At 34.7% G+C, this 20,073-nt stretch overlaps 1 protein-coding gene across 1 annotated transcript in view; it reads left to right on the top strand.

Moving 5' to 3' along the window:
- The window catches only part of Abcd1 (ATP binding cassette subfamily D), a 78,165-nt gene extending 58,554 nt beyond the window's left edge, over positions 1-19,611 (top strand). Inside the window, exon 11 of the transcript XR_011397395.1 lies at positions 19,584-19,611. The gene's annotated coding sequence lies outside the window, so the exon portion shown is untranslated. The remainder of the gene's footprint in view (positions 1-19,583) is intronic.
- The last annotated feature ends 462 nt before the right edge of the window (positions 19,612-20,073 follow it).

Here is a 20,073-nt window from a genome sequence, read left to right as displayed (position 1 = left end):
TCTGGATGAGAAAGTCTACAACATTATGGACACTTATGCTAAAATTTATAACCAATTTCGCTGTAAACATTGTAAATAAATCCCATCTGAAAATACTTACTTATTTTTGTAAACAAAAAACACCTCTTTAAATAAAAATAATTTTTATTATATTTTTAAACTTAATTAATTTTTTATTTTAAGGTTTTTAAATAATCTTTTTAACAACATTTGCAACTCGAATATATTCATACATTTTATCATGGATAAGTCTACAATAAGCAGCGATGTTCCCAGGGACGGATTTATGAAATTAAAGCTCAATCCAAATATCAATGGGGAAGCTTTTTATAAATTCATTTTAATGTGTTACATCTAAAACTATTGATGGAACATTTTCAACAAATTTATTAGGTGATAAAAGTGGTTGTAGAGAGCGTCCCTAATAACTTTGTTGAAATTTCAAATACATGTCATATACAGAATAGAGCATACCGATTTCGTTCAAATTTAATATTATATTAAAATCATCATATGGATATAGTTAAGGTGGACTTTATCATCTAATAAGTCACAATGCTTAAATTTCTTTTCATTTTAACATTTCATATTCGTATACATAGTAAACCGATACGAGATTCAAAGGTTCATATGTGTTGGTAATTTTCTCAACTATATCATCCAGTTCATATGCTTCAACGGGTGTCTCAATAACACTCGATCCAATGTGAAACAAATTATTTTCTTCGTCTACATTTGAAGTTGTATGATACGAGTCAAAACTTATTAACGCACAAACATAATCTTGTTTGAGTTCTATGGGAGAAAATAATTTGCACACTTTTTCATTTACAATACATATATATTTATTTATTTATTGTTTCACTTTAAGTCATTAAGGGGGTATATCAATTAAAAAATTAAAAAAAATAAAAAATTTCAAAAAAATTCCAGGCCGGCAAAGTGGGAACTGATGAAAAAATGGCGCGTCCTGGTGTGCAGGACATCAGGACTCTCAGTAATCCGAAATAGAAATTGTTGACTGATCCTTATATAATACATAGAGGAAGGATGTAGTTATAGCAAAAAAAAATTGAAAAATATGTTTCGTTATTTCGTAATCAAAAAATACTCTCGTAGCGCGATAGTATATTGTATAAAGAAGGTCTGTATAAAATTTCAAGTAAATCGATTGAATAGAACTTGAGAAATCATGCACACCGTTTCTTAAAAAGAAAAACGACTTTAAAGCTCGGGCCTAGCTGCCAGTCCACTTTGTCGGCGCATCACAAAATGAGCTGTAACTCCAAAAATAATGGAAATTTCAAAAAAAATTTTAATTGATTTTATTTTAAAAACTTATGTTGTCCAATTTGGTGCATGCCCCTTTTCAAATACATTTTTATATTTATTTATTCTCATCATCATCATTTTATTTTAAATTTTGGTCCATGAAAAACTATTGAATTGTTGTATGCGGTGTCTAATAAATGTTGTTCATTCGATGAATTTACCTCATTTGGAGTCATTCTGATAGATCTGTGAAAAGTATTACTATAATCATTGACTAAATTTTTATAAATATCAATCCATTTATAAGTTCCCCGAAAACTAAACTCTTTCCACACTATTCCTTTTAATGTTCTATTGAATTGCTCTATTATAGATGCTTTTAATGATGAAAATGTTGAATAATGATTGACATTTTTTGTTTGTAATAATCTCTTAAAATTAGTATTATACAATTCCTTTCCATCATCTGTTTGTAGGTTTTTCGTTATTCGGTTACTTAAGTTTAAAAAGCCATTGCATTTGTTACATTTTCTTTAGTTTTATTTTTAACTGCTTCGACCCAAGCTTTTTTGGAAAATGTATCGCTTACAGTTAGATGATATTGATTATTACTATTTGAAAACTGAGTCATTACCACCAAGTCTTCGTTTAAAACTTGTTTTAGCTTGTTTATGTAATTTTTTTACAATAGCTCTTTTGTTATTCATTTTGCCAATCCTTTTATAGTAGGGAACTTTATTTTTAGCACTTCGACGTCTTTTTCAGTAAGATGTGGTTTCGACACAACGAAACGTATCGGATAATCCTCAATAGTTGATAAATAGTTGTTTATATTATATTATGCAATTCTTCCCCACATGCACGTTTTATTCGTTGGTCTATTAGATCCTCAAGAATTGATACAGCATTTTTAAAACAATTATTCAGAATTACATTTATTTCTTTGATTTGATGTTCGAATTTGATTTTCATCTTATTTAAAGTTTCTGAAAGGAATACTTTCGAAATGGCACCATCGTCTTCTATAGGAGCAACTAGGTTAATTAATATTTTCTTGTTTAAATTAAGTTTTTTGTTTCGGTCTAGACTTGTTTTCACTTTTGACCTATTATTGTTAAATGAGGAATGTCAAAATTTATTTGTACTCATATTTGCTTCTCGCAACTCCTCAATAATTGATATACTCTCGTTTTGATGGTTTTTATGACCGGCACTTATTGAAGATACAAGCAATCTCAATCTATCCACCAACTGATTAGAGTTATCCCAATCTTGATAAATATTGTGCGGCAATCGATTGATTTCAATAAACCTCTACCACTTATGAACGAGTGTGGATTATAATTGAACCATTTCCTAATAATATATAGATATTTAAATGATTTTGTTCCCTTAATTTGATTATTTGGGTCATAATTGTGAGCACTTGTGTCTAATAAAATCTGTCGATAATTCTTCAAATCACACTTTTTATAATGTTGTGAGTTTTTATGAAATATTAACTCAAACAGACCTGGTGGTATTTTCCATTTATTCTTTCCGATCTGTATAACATCTTTAGAGTTAATTTTTAATGGTTTGAGCCCAAATCGCCATCGACCATACAATGTATCAAGCATTTTAAGATCTTTAAGCAATTTTATGCTTTGTAATAGTGAATGGGGGTGAGTAAGCTTAACCCGTTTAAAGTCTTCATTTAGTTGATTTTCAGACTGACGTTTTACAAATTTATGTCTTTCCCATAGATCAGGATCTTCTTCGATTCTTCTTAAAATATCATTTTCAGTTGGAGAAGTATTATCATTATACGTTTCAGCTTGATTTTTTTCTACAACCTTTTTTAGTAACTGTTCATCGTTTGGTTTACTAGAAATATATGGTTCTGGTCGTTCGCAATTGTTCATATAATTTATTTTTTGTTTAACGTTTTTATCAATAGCTTTGCTCCTTTCAGGTTTATTATCAATATTTGATTTAGTTTTCTTTACATTGCTTTGTGTAGCTGCTTTTAGTAATTCATTATCATGAGGTTTACTTGGAATATACGATGCTGACCTTTCAGGGTCATTCATAAAATTTATTTTTTGTTTGACGCTAACAACCTTTTCAAATTTTTGGTTTTTATCAAAGCATTCTTCATTAATGATATTAATAGGATTTCGCTTCGTAACATTTTGTTTCCGAGAACTATCTGCAGAATATTCTAAATCAAGATCATTAGCATTCATATAATTGTTAACGGTTGGCAATGTATCAACTTTCATGTCTTCACTTTTTTTTACACTGTCCGCCTCCCAAATTTCATCATTACCATTATAATTTGTAACATTATATTTATTAGTGTTTTTAAAATTATCAACTAATTCATTATATGGTTTTGAAATGGGTTTTAAAAATATACTCCAACACGTTTATTCTATCCAATTCTCCCAATTTCATTCGTTTAATTTTTACTTTTAATACTTTCCTGGTCTTAGCAATTTTTGTTAATACAGCCATATGATTATTTAACATGATCCTTAACGAGTGAGTGAAAAATTTGCTGTATAAAATTATCAAACCCCTTTCGATATCGACCATTGTTTATAGGATCATCTTTACATACAACAAAGCCGTATTTATTTCTCCAAGACTCGACACAAATTTTTAAAAATGTTTTGTATAACATATCTTCAATAACCTGGTCATTATAGATATGCTTAAGATTAATTTGCTATTAAGGCTCTACCACATAAAATTAATTTTTTGAATTTCACAATAATATTATTATCATTGATTTTAATAATGATTGTATGCATTTATATGATTAACAATGCGAAAGATACAGGATACCTTCGGGACCCGTCTTGAAACGCGGACCAAGGAGTCTAACATATGTGCCAGTCATTGGGTTTTACTAAACCTAATGGCGAAACTAACTTAACTGCAACATATAGTTATGTATAATAATAATTTATTATTATTTATACCTCTAACTGGAGCGTACCTTGAGCGTATATGGTGAACTATACTTGATCAGGGTGAAGTCAGGTGAAACCTTGATGGAAGACCGAAACAGTTCTGACGTGCAGATCGATTGTCAGAATTGAGTATAGGGGCGAAAAACCAATCGAACCATCTAGTAGCTGGTTCCCTCCGAAGTTTTCCTCAGGATAGCTGGTGCTTTTAAAGATTATGTAAAATAATCTTATCTGGTAAAGCGAATGATTAGAGGTCTTAGGGTCGATACGACTTTAACCTATTCTCAACCAGTAGTGTATAAATGCCGGTCCTACCCCATTTTGGTGAAAGGAAAAATGGTGAAAAGAAAATATATATGTGACCGCAATTGTATATTTTGCGGTTTTGTAGTTTTGTGGTTTTTTTTTATATTTTTGCGGTTTTGCATACAGGAGCGCAGATCTATTTGTACAGAGTGTATGTGTGGTGGGTCGTTTTTTTTCGTATGGTAAAAGTGCATGAGATTTTTTTAAAGCACATTTTGTTGATATTTTTAATTTAAGTGCAAGTTTGAAATTATAACAGCATATAAATTATAACTTTTTTGTCGGAAATAAAGCGAAATACAATTACATATATCTACTATGCCCTTGTATGAGTTATCAGCAAAATGACAATCTTTCAACAAATCGTTATATTTTTTTAAAAGCTTTTCTAAATAATATGGGAAAGACATTTCTTTTTTCCTTTTTATTGTACTGTCTGCTTGATACTAAATTAAACAAGTAAGGAAAGGCTAAGTTCGGATGTAACCGAGCATTTTATACTCTCGCAAAGTTAAATGGTATATTCGTTTGAGACTTCTTTATATATTTTAATAATTAGAAGTAGGAACTGTTGCCTTAGTTATTTACTTTTCACTCACAGTGAAAATAATTAGAGCAATTTGTAAACTAAATTTACTCAAATTATGAGAAAAGAAATCGTTTTTGGACAATGAATAACTTTTTTTATTTATTATATCGATATTATTATACATGTTGAGCTTAAAAGTAATAAATATTAACAACTTTAAAAATGATATAATATTATTATATTAATTTGTATATAATATTTACAATATTAAACATAAATTTTTGTAGAGATTCTTATACATATATCCAAATTATATTTCTTTTTTCCTTATACTATTTAATTTCTATCATATATTTATACAATAATGTCATATATAATAACAAATTATATATATAATTGAAATTTTCTTAATTAGATTATTTACATATTTTTCTTAAAATTGTCTTAAAAACTACTGTCAAAATTCCTATACCATTCCAATTCGATTATATTTGGAAAAAAAAAATGAAGAACTATTGCACTAAGTCTGAAAACTTTAGTTCGAAATAGAGACACAAATACTGTCATGATAGCTGTGTACTGTCTCAAAAGTAATTGCTTTTACACGGGAAGGATCCATGTTTGAAAATGCCCAATCAATTTGTGTACCGGCAGGTGTAGTTGAATATTCTGCACCAAGCAGGGAACAAAAGTTTTTTTCTTGGAGCAGATTTCTTATTGCAGTCCCTGTAGACATTAAACAAATGTTAAAATCTCCAACAATTAGCACATTTTGATTGCCTAACTCAGAAGTAAGGACTTCCTGAAGTTCTACAATAAATTGTCTGATAGAGTAAGCTGATTTTCTATATAGAACCAGAATATTAATATTGAGACATTTAAACAAAACCGATTCTAAAACTTTGCGGCCTGAATAAATTTTCTTTACAGCCTTTGATTCTATAGAGCAAGCAATACTATTCTTTGCATATATTATAATGCCCCGTTTATTTCTGTTGGTTGTTTCCGTGCTATCTATCCTCAGCTCGTTAATTTGAGTAAATCCTGGTATATCAAAACTTTCGCAAGGATAACTCCAAGTTTCTACAAAACATAAAATATCTGAAGAAAGCATCAAACAGTCGCTTTTTATATCATTAATGTGAGCGTGAAGACTCTGAACATTATGGAATAAAATTTGATGTCCTGATGTTCGGGAAATCATAAAATTGAAGCTTGTTGTCAAAGCTTTATTTGTGTTCAATTCCCTCAGTTCCCTAAATACAGGATCCGATTCAGAAAATTTGTTAGGATGAATAAAATTTCCTATGATGAATAGGCCTTCTGCAGAAGTAGCTCAACTACAAGCGACATATATTGTAGCTCTAGGCATTCTGGGTCGAGTATGAACTACAACTTTATTATATGTTTCACCCTGACTTTTCTGAATAGTTATTCCCTCTGCCGGAACAACTGGAAACTGATTTCTTTCAATTGAAATTTGTTAATTTCTTTTATATTGAAAAGATTTAAGAACTTTTTCAATTGGTGTCCAAGAACTTTCTAGATGATGAGGCTTTTTTGATCGTGCTATCAAACCAACAGAAGGTTCCAAAAATTTAATCCACAGAATTGTTGGAAAAGAACAATGGAAATCAATTTGCATAAGTTGTGCAGCTGCCCCATTAACCAAGCCATCACACGTGTTTATGTTCACTGTCATATATTTGGCGGAGGTTTTTAGTGTCAATTCATAGGGCAGCCCCTACGTTTCAGAAGTTTTGAAAAGTTTAACCCTTTCCAAAATATTATCATTTTCATTTATACCAATTCCTTTAACTGAGTCTTTTGCAGTTGAAAGGAAAGCTTCTGTTGGGGTTCGACTGAGCTTAAGGGCATTGAAATTATTTGTCTCTTCATTGGACCAAAATAAATCTATGGCATCATCGGGAATTTCTTCGAAATTAACTACTCGAGTTTCAATGAGTGATATGTCCTCATTTGTCATAGTACCAGAAGCCATATGATTGGCAAAGGCCTGATCCTCCCGTTGTCTCATTATCTCTGTTAATTCAAAGTATTTAAATAACTCCCACAAAGGGGAACCAACTAAAGTGCTGTATGCATCATTGGGATTAGGAGAGAATATCCATCTATCTCCAACAGGTGCGAGTTGCTTCAAATCACCAAACACTATGATCGGTATACCACCGAAGGGGCTGTCTGTTTTGAAAATTTGTTTTAATCTCGCATCAACAGAGCTAAACATACGAGCACCTTCCATCGATATTTCATCAATTATGATTAATTTTAAATCGATAAGTCTGGAAAACAATGAATTAACTGTGTCATTACTAAGTGGCCTCAACACTCTATTCAACTGATTAACAGGTAAAGAGAATATTGAATGAAGGGTTATTCCACCTATTCCGAATGCTGCTTTACCCGTAGGTGCGCAAAGAAGGACTTTTAAGGAACTTGGATTGGATCCAGGTGTAGAATTGTAACGATGGTTAAGAGCTTGATATATTGCAGATATCAAACGACTCTTTCCTACACCTGCACCGCCGCCAATGAACTCATAAAATGGGAGATTTGTTTTTAGGTGGTGCATCAAATGTGTCAAATAGGTTCTTTGCTTAGTATTTAGACTTTGAACTAAAGAAAATAATTCCTCAACTGGAATTAAAGGGGGTAGGTTAATAAGTCTAATATTGCAATCAGATTCCGTGCCATTATCTGTTGAATCTTCGCCATGTAAGTCCAGCAAATTTATATTTGGGTTTATTTCTGGAAGTGCCAACACTCTGAACTCATTTTCCACGATAGGTAGTTCATTTTGAGCACCTTCGTCCAAGTTTATTTCATTATAAAGACTTTCTAGAACATTTTCAAGTTCTCTTTGCTCAAAAACATCATATTTTCCTCAATTCTAATACGATGTGTTATGCAAGTCTGCTCATTATCGTTTTCAATGAGATCTTGCTGCTCATTCCGCCAAGGATAGTAAAGCATTAACATTTCGCTTAAATACTCAACTCTGGCCAAATCTGGGTTAAACCTTCTATACCGAATAATACAAGGTTTGGTACGTTTTTTCACAAAACCGCTACCATCTTTAAGAGGCATGACAACCCCGCTTTCTGGTAAATTATCGTCTTCCCTCTCTTCTTCTTCATGATCACTATCTTGTGCTCTTCTACTAGATTTAAAATATTTATACCTAGATGCAAAATCAGCTAAACAAAGAGTTTCTAACTGATCGGATCTTTGAACATAACGGTCTAAAATACCAGCTACGAATATTTCAGTCGAATCTGAAGGTAGGATCTGAAGTTCCGCTCTAGGTTTTACCATTCGAACACGTTCCTCAGGTCGAGAGGTATTTATAAATATTTCTGCATTACTTGCTTCCGAAAGATGGAGCCCAATGCAGCAATATACTGCTTCTTGTGCAGATATTTCTGTGCCTGATATAAATTTGTGACCTATATGTTTAAGTTTTTGCTTAAAAGTATAATTTCCAGCATTTACCTCTGATATAGCTTCAGTTAAGAGCCTAGAAATTCCCCTGATAGACTTATTAATATAATTAATTATATATGAACAGCAAGCATATGCATTCAGTATATATTGGATATCCATATTTGCTCTATGGAGTTCCAAAATCAGAGGATTATAAGCGTTTATAAAACGATCCTGTAATTTTCTTTTTAGAAAAATTTTGGGTTTTGCTAAACTTGACCTAAGGGCTAACAGATAGTCATCAAAAGACATATTTATTCTACTATCAGACAGGAAGTGTTCAAAATCGTTTAAATTAGAAATGTCTTCTGTAGTCGTATTTGAATTTAAAACGTTTTGAATTTTGAAAAAGTTTTCCTTATGTCTTTCTGAATTTTGACTTGTTTCTGTAAGAGGTAACAGTATTTGCGTTGAAGGCATTGGTGTTTGTATGCTTTTGATAACCCAAATAATTTTCTAAGTGGCTGATCGAACCATCGGTAGAAATATAATTGTCAATAAAACTAATGACATCAGGGAATGTCTGAGGATCTTGAAGGTTGATCCTGGGAGCATTATTAAGCCAATACATGCCATGTACATGCGGGGAACCTCTCTATTGAAACTCCACTCTCCAGTAGAAAGTTGTAAGAAAATGCTCTCCAAAAATGCCGGCGTTATCTTAAGCTTAAGAATTTGTCGATAGCGGTAGTCAAAATATCTAGCACAAGTAACCGCGTCTGACCGAATTAAGCGATATCTATCTTGGGTTGTTAAACTGTTGGCTTCCTCTTCCGAAATATCTTTAGAATCAACAGTTTTAGAGAGGATGACCAAAAGCTCAACCCACTGAGATTCTGCAGCCGATAAAGTGATAAAGAAGGTTGGAAGCCAAAATTGGCGAATCATAGCGATTGCCTTTTTCTTCTCAGCTTCCCAGTGCGCAGGTGAGGATTTAACGCCTTTCAAAACCTTATAACCATCATCGTGTTGAATCAAGTTTTGAAAAAAGTTTTCGTTTAATAGATTTTGGGCCGTAACTCGGTTGCGACCTGAAAACTTTCTAAGGAAATAATCATAGAACAACTTTGGAATGGTACACGCTCTTCTGTCAAAACGGCGAATTTCAGAACGTATTATCTTGCTATAGGTTTCAGAGCATGTACGCTTCTGCCCAACGTATATTGTTCCAAATCACAACACTTCTGAATTATTATCTTGATCTCTTGGTCTTTGTCCTTCACCTGGCGCTATAACCAAACGGTTATAGTCTAAGTTTTCTACAGGAATATTGTCCAAAAGAGTTTCTTGACCGCCTGGATTTAGCTCTGAAGGTAAAAGACCCGTGGGAATATTATTACCAGAGGGATTATCATGAGAAGTTTGTGCCACATGAAAATATTGAACCAATCGGGAATCCTCTGCAGATGCAACAAACGGAACTTCTTCTTGGTTATTAAATTCTGAAATCCAGTTTTCATTAATATGTATATTGTGCTCACGATACAGAGGGGTTTTTTTTTTTTTTTTTTTTTTTTTTTTTTTTTTATTATAGCGAAGGAAAATACTTTTATGTATCTCGGGCGGCTTAGATGTTTTGCCTGGTATGTCGGACTCGAACATTAGCTTAATATGACTTGCCAATGTTAATACCGACTAAAAACCTCCGCTATACTCCAGCCTCGTATCCCCATGGAAACCGCCGCTAGGCATTACTTCGTGGGGGGAGGACATAGCTACTGCTCTGTCTTCTGGTAGCTAAGATGTTATTTTATCTGCCTTCTAGTTGATGTCATTTGCTCTTTTTCTTTCTATGGAACGCAAATCTACAAGGATTTCTGTTGCAAATGTGCTAACGGCGTTCCAGGCGGCGTTTGATGACACCATTGTTTCGACTACTGTCTCTGGTTGGATCTTCTGGTTCAGACTCGACGCCAATTCCTCTCGTTGATGATAAAACCGTGGGCACTCAAAAAACACGTGCTCTGCGCTTTCATTAACTCCTGGGCAGGACGGACACTCCGGTGAATTATCGTGCTTGAAGCGGTGAAGATAGGCCCGGAAGCAACCATGTCCTGACAGCATCTGTGTAAGATAGTAATTGACCTCACCGTGGTTCCGGTTCAGCCAGAAATCGATCCTCGGGATCAGACGATGCGTCCATCTACCCTTTTCTGCGGCATCCCATTCGTGCTGCCAACGTGTGATGCTCTTCTGTCGTTCTTCTGTCTTGAGTTCTTCAGCTCTCAGTGTGGTTGACTTCTTTCGGTAGTAAAGGTTCCGTCTTTCCTCAGCTAGAACTCGAAGAGGTAGAGTTCCGGAAATGACGCACACAGCTTCTTCGGATATTGTGCGAAAGGCGCTAGCTACTCGTAGGGCACTCAGTCGATATACAGGCCCTGCTTTTCTCCATGACTCTTGATTCTCCAGTGCATTACTCCAGATAGATATTCCGTATGTGAGCACCGATGTCACTACTGAAGACAGTAATAACCTTCTGTTTTGCTTTGGTCCTCCGACATTCGGCATCAGTCGTGCTAGACTTGCTCTCGCTACTGATGCTTTCGCACTGACGTGTTCAACTTGCTGCTTGAAATTCAATCGGGCATCAAGCATCACTCCCAAATATCGGATATAAGGTTGTGATGTAATTTTTTGTTCACCGACTTTCAGCTTGATAGTCTCTACCACTTTTCTGCTAGTAATAAGCACTGCCTCGGTCTTATGTTTTGCCAATTGAAGGTTCATTGTGACCATCCACTGGTTGACTTGCTCGAAGACGATACCGAATATATGATTTATCTCGTCTAGGTGTTTTGCGACGATCACTACGGCTACATAGTCCGCATATGCGACAAGTTTGACGCTTCGCGGCAGTTTCAGTCTTAATAGGCCATCGTACATGATATTCCACAGAAGTGGACCAAGTACTGAACCCTGGGGTACACCTCCGGTAATATCGTACTCTTTGGGACCATTCGTCGTGTCGTATTTGAGAACTCTATCCGTGAAGTAGTTAGCCACTATCCTACACAGATATTCTGGGACGTTTTTCTCTTGTAGGGCTTGCATGATGCAGTCCCATTTGGCGGAATTGAAGGCGTTTCTGATGTCCAAAGCGGCCACCAGACAGTACTTCTTTGTACCACCTTTCCACCTAGTTCCAGCGATTGCCTCCTTGGCCGTGTTAACAACCAGATTGATCGCGTCCAGGGTTGATCGTCCTTTTCGGAATCCGTACTGATTGTCTGCCAGGAGCGGATCGACAACTGCTTCTATCCGTTGGTGGATTATACGTTCGAATATCTTGCCCACCGTGTCTAGCATGCACAGAGGGCGGTAGGATGACGGCTCTTCTGGTGGTTTTTTACCTTTAGGTAGTAGTACCAGTCGTTGCTGTTTCCACTTACGAGGAAAAGTCCCCTCCTTGAGGCAGGTGTTGTAGACGTCAAGGAATAACGCTGGTGCCGCTTTTACAGATGTTTTTAAAGCGATATTAGGGATTCCGTCCAATCCCGGCGTTTTATTATTCCCGACGCGGTTGCTGGCCTCCATCAGTTCTTCCTTCGTGACAGGTGAAGTGTCTTCGGAATTCAGCTGCAGTGATGAGTACATAAAATCACGTTGCCGTGGAAACAGCGCAGCTACGATCTTCAGTAGGAGTTGTGGGCACGTTGGCGATGGCATTGGCTGGCTCTTCAGGTGGGTCATGACCACCTTATACGGTCTACCCCATGGGTCCCTCTCCACTTCTTCGACGAGTTCCGTCCAGCAGCGTCTTTTGCTTTCCTTGATGGCTTTGTTTAGATTCCGACGCGCCTGTTTGTACTCTGCAACCAGCTCTGCAGAGTTAGGTCGTCGGTAGCCACGCTGAGATATTCTTCTTTTCTTAAGACACTTTGCCCGGAGCGTACTGATTCGGTCGTTCCACCAGTGCACCGATGGTCGTTGATTATTATCTCGTTTACGAGGCATGCTGACGTCACAAGCTCGGGTCAGTCTCGTCAACAGATCTTTGGTCTTATCTTCTGCAGGTCCAGTGATAATCGGGACCCGATTATCACGATACAGAGGGGTATTCACTAAAAACTGCAAAGCTTCTATAATCTTTGCGGGGCATATGGTATCGATCATGTAATTATGATTATATTTCAAACGCCTTCTTAAGTGAATTTGTATAACATGAGCCTCATCAAAGGACCTTGGTAAAGATGTCACAATATTGTTAACAGATATTGGTATATAATATTAACAACAGCACCTTTGAGCAAACTCTGACCTTGATATCCTAACGGACGGATTGTAATAAAAGGCAATCTAGGCATTATGAGACGTTCTTCAATTGGGGTTAAACCTTTCAAACAATCCGGTATTTCAGGAAAGTCTAGACCGTTAGCTAAACATATTTTTGGAACGTTCTTTTTAACAATCGCATTTTTGCAAGTAGCACAAAAATTGTAATTTCCATCTTCTGAAGGAAATTTTTGCATTAAAAAGAAGGCGGATGCAGCATTCGGGTGACCTTGCGCAATAGTTTCGAAATTTAATTTGCAAACTTGGTGTGAAAACCATAAGCCGCCGCAGAAAATACATATTTCAGTAGGGCCCTTATTTATATTTTGGAAATAAATGTTTTTGAAATCTGTTAAATTGCCACTATTATCAGTTTCTATAACATTATTTTCTCTCGTTAATCGGATTCGTTAAGACTGCCTTTGGTTTTCAATTGGTCTATTGAGTGGGTTATCTCTACGAAGGCGAACTTGACCTTGTCTAAGACGTCTCTGATTCAAAATTTCTTCCCTCATACCCCTCCTACTAAGCTGTCGACGTTGTGTCTCACGACGTTGTGTGTATCACGCTCCTTTCTCCTTATTTCAGGATTTCTTCTTGCATGTTCCCTTTGCATTTAATCACGAATGCGCTCTAAATTCTTATACTCAGGATTTCTTGCGCGAAGTTCTCTATGATCCCTAGTGTTCCTACTTTGTTCATCATAACGTACCTCAGAATTTTCTCGACGAGATCTATGACCTCGAGTATTTCTTATTTGCTCTTCAGAGCGAATTTGTGGATCTTGCCGCCTTGTTCTATGTTGAACAGTATTTGACACTTGCTCAATAGATCGAAACTCGGGGTCTTCACGCCGAGACCTATGACCTCAAGTATCTCTTATTTGCTCTTCAGAGCGAATTTGGGGATCTTGCCGCCTTGTTCTATGCTGAACAGTATTTGCAACTTACTCAACAGATCGAACCTCGGGGTCTTCACGCCGAGACCTATGACCTCGAGTATCTCTCATTTGCTCTTCAGAGCGAATTTGCGGATCTTGCCGCCTTGTTCTATGTTGATTTGTATTGATAATTTGTTCGGACAGACGTACATCGGAATCTAATCTACGATTAACGTGACTTACAGTATTTTGTGATTGCTCACTATCTCTATATAAAGAGTTTGCACGAAGAACTCTCATACGTCTTATATTCTGAAGACGACTTAGTAATATAGATTTTCTACTTAATCTAGGCATAATTAATTAATAATAAATGGATTAATATATAAAATACTTATAGATAATACTTATATAATTCAGTCCGTCCGGGTGTTAAAAGTTGGATCCTAGGTGCTGCTCTCTTTCACTGTAATTCCTTGTAAGTCCTTGCTATGCTATTGCTCGTCACTATACACTGTACTGTGTAATACACTAAAATTAGTTTGAATAAAGCACTTTGCTTGTAAAGACATCTAGTGAAACTGAAACTACAAACACAGTGTAATGATATTTATTATATTCTTGCAACATGTTGGTACAGCTTACGTACTTTTGTATACCTATATATTACTTAGCTATTCACTAACATAATAATACATAATTTTTAGTTATATTTATATTTTAGAAATTAGTAGTTTATTTCATTGTATTGAAATTAAGTTCTCGGAAAACCCCTCCGTAAATTACCTTTGTTAAACGCTTTCTAAAACAGGGGGATCTATGGTACCTATTTTGAAGGGTCTACCCATGAAGGCTAAATTAACAAAAACTTACATATAATTAAGTATAGTATACACATATGTAGAGCAGGTATGTAGATTTTCTTCTTTCTGTCTTAATATCTGAACCTTTCATAAGCCGCCAACGGCGCTAGGTAAAAATGTAATTTTCTTGAGTTTACAGTTCACCTCATGACCTTCATATTAAAATGTGTCGCAAACTGAAATAATAGACAGTAGCATGTAAACCGATGAGGTCGCAATTTTTCTATAACCACATAAAAAGGGTCTTTAACCCTTTTGATACTACATTACTAATATTTATTTCATGCAATTTTTTCTAGAAAGATTTTTTTGCTCTATACAAAGTCCAGCACTCTAAGAAACTTTTTTAGCATTGTTGTCTGGTATATTTTGTAATAAGTTCAACATGATGGCTGAGAAAATATACCTATCTACTGATTATCACCAAATATTAGAAGAAATATATGTATATAGACTTCTATATCTATCTCGATTAGTTTTAGGTTTTTTTTATTTTGTAAAAACACCCATTTGGGGAATTTATTTTATAGCAATCTAGTAAATTAATACTAATAAACTATTTGTTTCTGACTTAAATTTATACGGTTTTAAAATTACAAAATGCTTATCCTATGATATTCATTTCAGATGTTAAACTTATACATATGTATGTATTATAGTCACTATTTTAGTGAGACCTGAACAATGATTATTTTATTTTATAGTTCTTTTTTTTTTTTTTTTTTTTTTACACAAGTTCGAAAGGTTTTACTCGCTTTAATCTTTTGGTAAGGCCATCATTATTAAGGAGCTGGAGAGCCTCAATGTTGATATGTTGTTGAAGTCGTTGTGCATGACTTTGAGCATACTTTTTGATGACGGTGTCAACAGTTTCTACATTCAGATCCGTATGCAAGTTGTCATTGCGAATGTACCAGGGTGCATTAACAATACCACGAAGTACTTTGTTTTGAAATCTTTGGATAATTAATCTGTTGGTTTGACTGGTACATCCCCAGAGTTGAATACCATAAGTCCAGATCGGTTTAAGGACTTGTTGATACAAGAGTAGCTTGTTGTATATTGACAAGGCAGAATATCTGCCTAATAGCCAGTACATTTTTCTGTACTTAAGTTTTAATTCTTCTCGTTTTTTTTTGACATGTGATTTCCACCTAAGTTTAGTATCAAGGGTCATACCAAGATATTTTGCTGTATTCTCATACGGAACTATTTTTTGGTTCATAAATATTGGATTGTGCTGTATACATTTATTGGTGAAATCGATATGCACTGATTTGGTTTCATTCAGCTTAATGCGCCAAGTAGTTGTCCAGCGTTGTACTTCTGCAATGGCTTTTTGTAATTTTTCTGTTGACTCAATATTATTGTCGCCAACGGCTAAAATTGCAGTATCATCAGCAAATGTAGCAACAATATTTTCGTTAAATGTTGGTAGGTCACTCGTATATAAGAAATAAAGAACTGGTCCCAATACACCACCTTGCGGAACTCCCGCTTGGATTTCTTTTAGGACAGAAAAAGCGTCCTCTTGTTTGATTCTGAAATAGCGTTCTGATATATATGATTTCAGAATTTTCGAGAATTGTGTTGGAAGTAACATTTTAAGTTTATAGTTCAATCCTGCATGCCAAACTTTATCGAAAGCTTGTGCTACATCAAGGAATATTGCTGAGCACACTTTATTTTTCTTCTAATGTTTTTTCTATTGTATCAGTTATTCGATGAACCTGATCAATTGTAGAGTGTTGATTCCGAAAACCAAATTGATGATTTGGAATAAGATTTTTCTCATCAATTATTGGTTTTAATCTTTTCAATAAAAGTTTTTCAAACAATTTGGACATAACCGGAAGCAGAGAAATTGGTCGGTATGATGTGGTTTCATGGGGTGGCTTTCCAGGTTTGGGTATCATAATAACTTCAGCCACTTTCCATAATGACAGTACATATTGTAGTCTGAATGATGCATTAGTCAGATTGGTTATTTTAAGTAATGCTTTCATTGGTAGTTCTCTAAGTATCTGGCCGGTGATCAGGTCGAAACCAGGAGCTTTTTTAGGGTTCATGGTATTTTTAATTTCTTTTTTGATTTCAGCTAGAGTGACCCGTGGTATTTCCATATTTTCTTGTGCAATAATGTTTGGTAACAGTGTAGTGTCATCCATCGTGTTGGGTTGAAAAATCGTCTCAAGGTGTTCAGCAAATCTGGATGCTTTCTCATAGTTATTTCTAGCCCAGCTACCATCAATGTTTTTAATTGGAGGGGTTTGCATAATTGGTCTTTTCAGTCTTTTGGTAGACTTCCAAAGTGAATATTCAGTACTTGAGTCATTTGTAAGTTCACATAGAAACGCACTCATGGTATCATTCTTAAATTGTTTAATTTCGTTTCTCAATTGAGACGTTAAGTTATTCAGTCTAGTTTTATCTAGTGGGACTCTGGATTGTTGCCATTTTTTCCTCGCTTTTCTTTTTTCAAAGAGTAGTTCCAATATTTCTTTAGGATAATTGTTACCTTTTGGTCTTAAACAAACTTCAGATGTATTTTGCCACGCTGAATACTGGATATCATTGGTCAGTTTTTCTACATCCAGATCTAACTGTTCTTCAGATTGTAATGGAACTGCTAATTCAATTCTTTGGTCAAGTAAAATTCTAAAGCTTTCCCAATCAGTCCATTTGTTAGTCAGATATGGGTTAGCTGGCTTCATTATAATGTTTTCACTTAAAGTTAGAACAATCGGCGAATGATCTGAATTTAAATCGAAAAGATCTTCTATTTTCATGTAATTGCTTGAAACATCTTTTATGATAAAGAAATCAATAAGATCAGGAACCTTGTTTGGGTCGGTAGGCCAGTATGTGGGTTTGCCCGTTGATAAGGTTTCACACCCATATATTTGAACCGCTTTTAATAACACCCTTCCTTTAGTTGTGATGAGCCTCGATCCCCAGTGCGTGTGTTTAGCATTAAAATCACCACCAATGATGAATCGTTTTCCTATGTTTTTGAAGAACTCTTCATATCTATCGCACTTAATATTGTGTTTCGGGGGGCTGTACAAGCTAACTACCGTAATGTTACCATTCTTTGTTTTAATGTTTATTGCCGTTGCTTGTATATTTTCCGCTTCCAGTTTCATTTGCTCATTATGGTTGAGATTTTCATTGATTATTACCGCACTTCCTCCCCTTGCTGCATTTTCTGGATGTATAGTGTGGTAGACTTTATATCCTTTAAATCTAATGAAAGATGGTTTAGTAAAGTGCGTTTCTGATATCAGGCACACGTCTAGTTTATTTATGTCCAGGATTGCCTGTACTTCTTGGTGATGGTTGAGCAACCCATTTGCATTCCATGACATAATTTTAATTGTTTTAGCCATCAAGACCTTCTTTTTTGATTAGGTGCAGTCTTTTTAGTACTGCCCTCAAGTTTATTAACCCTTTTATTGATTTTAGAAAAATAGTCTTCTAGGTTGGTCATTTAATCAAGAATGAGTTGAAGGGTTTGGCTAATATCCCCTTTTTTGGTATCAATACCTAGCATTTCAGTACCTGATGCAGCTACAGAGGCATAAGTTGGTTTTGTTTGAACGTTGTCCGTTTTATTTTGAACGCTGGCAGCTTTATTTATTTCTGATGCATCTTTTACAATATTTTTTGGGATATGTTTGTTCAAATTGGGATTATCAATCTTATTATTTTTGATTTTTTGCAGTTCTTTGGTTACAACGCATCCCCTGTAATTCGCTGGATGTGGCTCGCCACAATTGACGCATTTTACTCTTTGGTTGTGAGGTTTTTCACAATTTACTGTAAGATGATTGCCTGCACATTTAACACATCTTGGCCCTTTGCAGCAATAATTTTGCGTGTGACCAAAGGCCTGGCATTTTTTACATTGGGGGATCAGTTTATTTCCTTTCATTGGTTGGATTTCCACTTTACACCCAAGTATATGACTTATTTTCATTATTTTTTCTATGTTTTCTTCATTGCTAAATGTCAACATAAACATATTCAATGGCTTTTTTTCTTTCCATGACAATTTATTGATAGCAGAGATAATTTTAAACCCTTTTTCAGCTAAAAATGATCCAACAACGATAGGATTACATGAGTGGTGCAGGTTTTTAGCCATTACCCTTACTGGTCTTTTTTGTTTATTTTCATATGAATAAAAATCCAAATGATTTTCTTTAAGTAGTTTAATTGCTTCTTTATAATCATTTGACTCTCTACAATTCATTTTGACTGTTGAGTCGTTGATTAATTTCATTTGAAAGGAACTTTCATTTATATGTTCTTTCATCAAGCAGTATAAGGTTTCATACGATTTGATTCCATTTACAACAATAGGCGGTGGTAATGGTTCTTTTTTAGTTTTTTTGGGAGTTTGCATATTTTTCTTTATAGTGGTTGGTGAGGGTGTTGTATTTATTTTTCGTTTTTTATTTTTATGTTTTTCTCTAATCCATTCTGTTTCTTTAGCCAGCTCATCTTCATCCGTCCCATATTCAGTATCACATTCTTTTACTGGAGCTGGTGTACTAGCTCTAGAGGATGCAGGAGTTGCGGTTCTCGAGGCACTTAGAAAAGGCCTTCCTTTAGGTAGATTTGCCTTGAGCATATCAATTTGTTTTTGCTCTAAAGCTCTACTGGTTTGTGTCCGTGCTTACACGATCTTTTATATAAAAGCTTTTATAGGGGTATTTTACAATTTAAAAAGATCAAAGTCCACTGCTCGTTTGACAGCTCTGAATAGGATTCCCTGGGCTTGTTTGTTTCTTTTTGTTCACTTATTATATGTTTATGTTTATTTTTATTATTATTTGAATAATGTTTTGTTTTAGTTTACACTTTGTGACAACTGTTATTTGTTTTTTGTATCACTTGTTTGTGTTTTTATTTATTTGATCGGTTTTGTTTAAACATTCACGGAGCGAATTAAATACACGTCCGCACTCTTTGACACACGACATATGTTTTAGGTGATGCAAACAACCGTTTGGTGAACAAAACTATACTCTGTTGCAACATGTTGCGAAAGAATTCAACATTCATTATTCGATTATTATTTGGTATCTTATTAACTTATGTTATTGATCATAGATTTATTTAGTGTCAATAATATTTTTTTTCTCCGAAATGTTAACTTTAATAAAAAGAAGCTATTTAACTCCAACATAAAATATGTGATATAAACTGAACCAAAGGGGTTAGATTTAATATGTGGGGTATATGAGGTTGCTGTTGTACCAGAGGAGCGGAAATCAGTATATTAGAGTTATAAGGTTTAAACAAAGGTCTAGACCAATTTCATTCATATGCAGCGATATACCACGTTATATAGATATATTTACGAAAAACTGTCCATTTAAATTCATTAAATTATCAAATTAACGAAACAAATTATACCATAAGCAGTATATGTGAGCTGGAAAATTCGTGGACCGATTTCTCCAAACGGAAGTTTTAATT

The sequence above is a fragment of the Bactrocera oleae genome, chromosome X (genome assembly GCF_042242935.1).
Source record: "Bactrocera oleae isolate idBacOlea1 chromosome X, idBacOlea1, whole genome shotgun sequence".
In the NCBI taxonomy this organism is placed as follows: domain Eukaryota; kingdom Metazoa; phylum Arthropoda; class Insecta; order Diptera; family Tephritidae; genus Bactrocera; species Bactrocera oleae.
This window is presented reverse-complemented; position numbering and strand designations above follow the sequence as displayed.